Source organism: Echinops telfairi, unplaced genomic scaffold, assembly GCF_000313985.2.
Source record: "Echinops telfairi isolate 266 unplaced genomic scaffold, ASM31398v2 ScPeMD7_60;HRSCAF=208, whole genome shotgun sequence".
NCBI lineage: Eukaryota > Metazoa > Chordata > Mammalia > Afrosoricida > Tenrecidae > Echinops > Echinops telfairi.
The window spans coordinates 7,829,254-7,835,757 of record NW_022103958.1 but is presented as its reverse complement, the minus strand read 5'-3'; the positions used below and the strand labels follow the sequence as shown (position 1 = coordinate 7,835,757).

Below are 6,504 nucleotides of genomic sequence, written 5' to 3'. Positions count from 1 at the left end.
TGTGTGTGTGTGTGTGTGTGTGTGTGTGTGTGTGTGTGTGGTTTTTTGCAGGAGGCAGATGTCAGATGGAAGACAGACACTGTGGTGTTAAAACTGGGGAGAAAATGCTGTCCTGTGCCCCACTCCTCCAGTGTGTGTGTGTGTGTGTGTGTGTGTGTGTGTGTGTGTGTGTGTGTTGGGGGGGCATGGTGTACCAGAGAGAGGGTGGGTAGGAGGGGTTGTCAGCAAGTGCTTCTTCCACTTTTGCCATATTTTGGGGGTGATTCTCATTCACTCAATGTCTTCATTCTTGTCATAATTTGACACATGAAATTTTAGTTCCACAAGGCTTCATGAAGTCAGAGCAAAGTGGGGGCGTGGGGGGGCACTGGGGTGATGGTCGCCACTAACATTTGTGGCGGAGAATTTTCTCTTGCTTTCTATTTAGTCAAAATGCTACCTGTTGGGTGGGTGTAAGCAACCACAGCAACATTTTTAAAAGCCTCGCAGTGGTGAAAATGAAATTAAAAGAGAAAGAAAAGAAAATGAATTTCCATTGCAAGAGCAGAAACTGCTACAGCCCACAACCACCTGTAGAGGGAATTCTGTATGCATAATTTTGGAGGACTGGCAATGGAAAGAAAGGGCGCCTGGCAAACTTTGCAGCCTGGACGCCGGGGAGCCTCTGCTCAGCAGGGTGGAGGGTGACTTCCAGAGTGGGTGGAGGGCTTGGAGAACTGGGGGGGGGGCCCCCCGCTGGCACCCAGCCAGGGTGGCTTCCACTCTGGGAAACAGGTTGGCCTCGCTGCTGCGTTAGGAAGCTGATGCTCCTGTGGTGGTGCCCACTTGACAGGCAGCAGACTGGGAGTGGGTTGTAGCAGAGTCTGTGGGAGGGGGGCTATGAGGGTCGGGCTTGGGTGGTGCTGGGGGCCAGGTGGAGACGGAGGTCTGTCGGAAGCCCACCGTTGGTTTTCATCGCTGGCCTTCCCTGCTGCGGAGCAAAGCCAGGGAGTTATCAACAAGTGTTTCTCCTGAGAAGATCCCTTTTGACAGGGTCTTCCAGGGATATTCTGATGGGGCAAATCCTTCCGGGGCGGGGGTGGTGGTTCTTGTGAGGAAGGTGCTGGGGCCAGAGGGGTGGAGGGATGGAGAAGGGGACTTTTGAACATCAGCCATTTGACCTTGGGGACCAGAGTTGAACTGGACCAGAGGTTGAAGGGATCCCTTCCACCCCACCCCACCCTGCACCGTCTATCCTCAGCTGTAGGTCTTATGGGGGGGAGTCAGTCCCTGGGGTTGGCCAGAGCTGATCAGTGGGAATTCCTTGTGTCAGCCGGAGAGCAGGACTTTTTTTTTCCTCTAAGAAAGTGAGCAGCGCTCTCAGCTGTGGTGCTGTGTTTCTCCCCTGCAAATGATTTTCCAGGAAAGCTGAATCACCACCACTCCAAAGAGCAGCCACTCTGGGGGAGAGGGAACACAAGTCTGTTTGGGAGGGAGGGAATATCCCCTCGAGCTGTAAATAGAAACTTGGGGATACCTTTTGAGTGTCTGGGGAACAAGTGCTTGGAAATATTAGACAGGTCAAAAGGTGATGGTGTGGATATTTTGTTTTGTTTTGTTTGGACTGGGCCTGTGGGGTGGGAGGGTGAGGGGGGCGTGGCAGAGACCACCTGGCTGGGGATGTGATTCTCCAGGAAGGTACAAAGACGTGGCCCCTTCCTCCTGGAGTGGGGGGGAGGGGGGAGGGGGGAGGGGCCTGGCTGAGTCACCGGATGAAATGTGAGCCATGCATCTCTTTCAGCAAAGGGTGGGAGATGTTGGGAGGGAGCTTGGAAATTAGAATTGGCATGCCATTGTCAAGGCAACAGGATGAAGAATGGGATTGGAGGAGAGATGGGGGCGCGAAGCCTACTGTTGGTAAGAAGCATTGTCCAGCTAACGAAGGCATCCCTCTGAAGGCTGTGCGGACATGGAGAGTGGGGGCAAGTCCATCTTTACTGACCAGTTCATGGGGAGGGAAACCGGGCCAACATAGCGTATAATGACTCATTCTTTTTGGCCAGTGGGGCAAGCGGAGTGGTCTACCCAACCTTGGAGGCATATGGGCCACTTGTGGCCCCTCTCAGAAAACCTTTCTTGTAGTTTAAGTCAATGTGTGCTTCTTTCCATCTGGCGTGCAGGGATGTATGAGAAACACCTGGTTCTGGAAAGCTATCCCCCCAAGCCCATCCATTCCCTTCTCTACTCTCTGTGGACTCCTGAAACCCAGGCTACAGAAAGGCACGGTTGTGGCGTACTCCTTGCCACCGTGCCTAGCCTACCTTAGAGGTGTCTTGTGTCCAGCAGCCAAGAGGCTCCTGTCCAGACAACCTGCTCTCCCCAGTGTCTTGGACATTGTCACATGAGGTTCTACCAGGTGCCCAAGCACCTATCACATGAAGACACATATGTGCAGTATTCATGCCTGTGTGTGAAATCCATAAGAAAGCACATGTGAACGCGCAGGCTTCTCACCACACACAAGTTCACCCGGGAGGGAGAGGACCCCCGGCGTCTCCTGTCACACCTGAAGATGCCATTGGACAAATGCCACAGGTGTTGAGAGGTGGATCTGATGACCAGTGTCAGTTTTCTCTTCACTCAACACTGGAGACCATGATGGCAAGCAGATGGCCACCCAGCGGGGAGAAGAATGAAGCTCAACTTTCCTCCCTCCTCATCTTGAATGACCGCCTGGTCTTCTCACCCCTTGTGGTAGTTACATAATCTGGTGTCAGTTTGAGGATTCAAAGTGAAGGGGTGGAGTCTAGCCTGACAATCAGATCATAGCCAATGGGGCTTCTGTATGTGCATGGCCTTCTTCTGAGCATTCTGGGAACTCCTGTTTTTCCTTCCTTGAAGGCAGAAGACTCTCTCTCTCTCTCTCCCTCTGTCCTCTCTCTCTCTCTCTCTGCTCACTGTATGCGAGACAACCCATGTGGAGAAGACACATGGAGAGAGGTTGATGGAGCCAGACCGTTAGAGCTGGAGAAGCCACGTGGAGAGCCCTGCCAGCACTGAGATGCTTACAAGGGCACTAGATCCACAACACTTCCCGCCCACTGGCTTGTGATCATCCTGCATTTGGTGTCGTTGCGTGTGTTTCATGAGTCTGAAAAAGACTTTATAGATTGGTATCAGACATATGGGTTGATATCAGACTTATGGACTTGATCTGGACTGGATTGGGATGTTTGTTTCTCAATATTCTATTGCTCTTGTATATAAAGCTCTTTCTATTTAAAAAAATCATTTTATTGAGGGCTCGTACAACTCTTATCACCATCCATACACACATCCATTGTGTCAAGCACATTTGTGCATTTGTTGTTATCATCATTCTCAAACGGTTTTCTTTCTACTTGATCCCTTGGTATCAGCTGCTCATTTTCCCCCTCCCTTCCCCATCCTCCCTCCCTCACGAACCCTTGATAATTTATAAATTATTATTATTATTATTTCATATCTTACACTGTCTGATGTCTCCCTTCACCCACTTTTCTGTTGTCTGTCCCCAGGGAAGGGGTTATATGTAGATCCTTGTGATTAGTTCCCCCTTTCTCCCCCACCTTCCCCTTACCCTCCTGGTATCTCTACTCTCACGATTGGTCCTGAGGGGTTTATCTGCCTGGATTCCCTGTGTTTCCAGCTCTTATCTTTACCAGTGTACGTGCTCTGGTCTTAAAGCTCTTCCTTATACACATATGTATGTCTATGAACTTATTTTCTCTAGTCTACCCAGACTAACACACCCCTCGTTTCTCAAAAGAAAAATAAGAGCAGGTGTGACTGCCTACATAATTTAACCCCTGGCAAAATGAAAATGCAGGGCCCCCAATTAAGAAAGGGGGAAATGTAATGAAAGGAACTAGAATATGCAGCTTTTACCTTTCTTCCAAGTCTCACTCGCAACGTGTCATAATGTTGTTGTTTTCATTTACTGTTGAAAGCAGGCTAAATAAAGGAAAATGACAAATTTCCGTTCTTCGTCTGGAGTTTACCATTCATCTTTGTTGTGCAATCTTTACCACTCATCTTTTGGTTGTGCCATCCCACCTTTCAGTGCAAACAGAAGCGCACTTGCCCCAAACACAGAGTCACCAAAAGACCACGACGTGCACTTCCTGGCTTGCACTTGCGGGTGTACTTGGTTCTCACCAGACAGTGGGCATGAACTGCACTCTTCCTAGCTCACTTCCCTGTGTGCACAGCCTTACCGCCAGCTTCTTGAGGAGTGAGGAAGGGCTGGAGCTGCAATAGCATCATTTCCTTGTTCTGTGTCATCGTTTTAAAGACACTCAGACCCACAAAACTGAACTCACCACCCTGCAGTCCTTTCCAACTCTTGGTGACCGGCTAGGACGGCGCAGACCTGCTCCGCAGGGGGTTCCCATCTGAAGTCTTGGCAGAAGCAGATGGCCACCTCATTCTCCCATGGAGCAGCTGACTGCTGTAACCAATGTGCCACCAGGGCTCGAAGTGGTTTTCTGGATAAGTGATTGGCAAATCTATAGGGAGGTAGTCCCAGAATGGACATGATCGGGTCCCCGGGTCATTGGTGCTTCTTGCAGCCCCCCGGGCCTTCTTTCTGCATCTGAGCAGGTTGGGGTGGGGAGAGACAGCATGCCGTCCGTCGCCAGGCTGTGACTGAGAGTCGTGCGTCTCCTCCAACGCAGGGTGTCCCCAGACAGGACAGAAGAGAACGCTGCCCGGTCATGCTATCCGCAAGTTGAGCGGAGTGTTGGAATCCATTGTTACGGCCATTGCTTGCTTCCTTCCAACCTTCTGGCACTCCATCAAGCTCTCTTCCGTGGTGAACCACAGGGTTTCCCCGGCTGATTTTCAGAAGTAGGTCAGTAGGTCTTTCTTGCGAGTCTTTTTTGAGTCTGGAAGCTTCTGTGAAACCTGTCCACCATGGGTGACCCTGATGGTATTTCAAATACCAGTGGCATAGCTTCCAGCACCTTAGCCACGCACAAGCCCCCGCAGGATGACCAAGGATGGGTGGCGGTGCTTAGTCCTCGGCTTACTTTACACTGGCTTTGATGCCCACGGAACTCCCAGGGGAATTCTGTGCTCGTGGGGCAAGGCCAGTGCTTTCCGCGGTGGGGCAGCAGGAAAAAGCAGACTTTCACACTGCCTGTACCTGTTTGACTCATGCATTTGCACCACTGTCTCATCAGACTAAACTTACAAAACACAAGTCCAGTGATAAATTTATTAAGAATTTCAAAGTGACAGCAAGATATCAAACCAAGCAGGAGGCTCTTCTGAGTCTCAGACCCACATGACTACACAGGTCTCCTGTCCATGGAGAGGAGGAGAGAAGAACTCGTTTGGGGCCCCCAAACCCAGGGAATAATACTTCTGACAGCAGAAAACCTCAACTCTTCTCATCCACTAGGCTTTCCTCACTTGGGCCAAGCCTTACTCTGTGAAAAGTCCACCGGCTCGTAGTGACAGTGTCAGAGCTTTGAAGGAACTCCTGCTGTCTTCCAGGCCCATGGACGCTTTGCGTTTCAGGTTCAGTCTCAAAAAAAGGCATCGCTCCAACCCCACCCAGCGCTTTCCAGCTTGACTCTATTAGGCAAATCCCCTCCCCGATCGGTTCTTAGGTCTCCTCATCGAAAAATGAACAAAATAATACTCAGCTTGCTTCATGAATAATTTCCTAATTACCAAATGCTTATTATGTTTTACTTCTCTCCCCACTGCCCAAGGATCCCCTGCTCCAGCATCACAGCTTCTCAGAAATGACTTTGGCAGTGGGGATGACTAATATTTTCCAACTCTTAATGTGGAATTAATGATTGGAACTGCTATGTATGAAGTATGAATCAAGGAAAATTGAAGTCCTCAAAAGTTAAATGGAAGGCATAAATATTGATACTCTGTGCATTGGTAAACTGACATGGACCGGTATTAGCCATTTCCAATCAGAAAGCCACGTGGTTTCCTATGCTAGAAGGACACAAGAGGAATAGGGTTGCACTCCTCAGTCGTCACAGAGGGCATTTGAAGAACTATTTTGAAGTGCAGTGCTGTCTGTGATAGGATCAGGTCTACTCACATACAAGGAAATCCAATCAACACAACTACTATTCAAATGTATGTGCCAACCACCAAGCTAGTGATGCAGGAATTGAAGAATTATACCAAAGTCTTCAGTCTGAAATACATCAAACATGCAGTCAAGAGGCATTGATAATGACCGGCAATTGGAGTGCAAGTGATGCAAACAGAAAGTTGGAAATATGGCCTTGGTGATTGAAACTGAATTATAGAATTTTGTGAAACCAACAATTTCTTCACTACAAATACCTTTTCTCAACAACACAAAAGGACTTTTCCAGATGGAATATACAGAAATCAAATTTATTCTATCTATGGGAAAATGAGGATGGAGAAGCTCAATATCTTCCACCAAAAGAAGACCAAGGGCCAACTGTGGACAGGCCATCTAGTGCTCTTCACGTAATGCAAGTG

The 6,504-nt window shown here is 49.2% G+C and overlaps 1 long non-coding RNA gene across 1 annotated transcript in view; it reads left to right on the top strand.

The window, feature by feature from the left end:
* The window catches only part of LOC123521786, a 24,747-nt gene that overhangs the window by 582 nt on the left and 17,661 nt on the right, over positions 1–6,504 (top strand). The gene's annotated exons all lie outside the window — the stretch shown is intronic.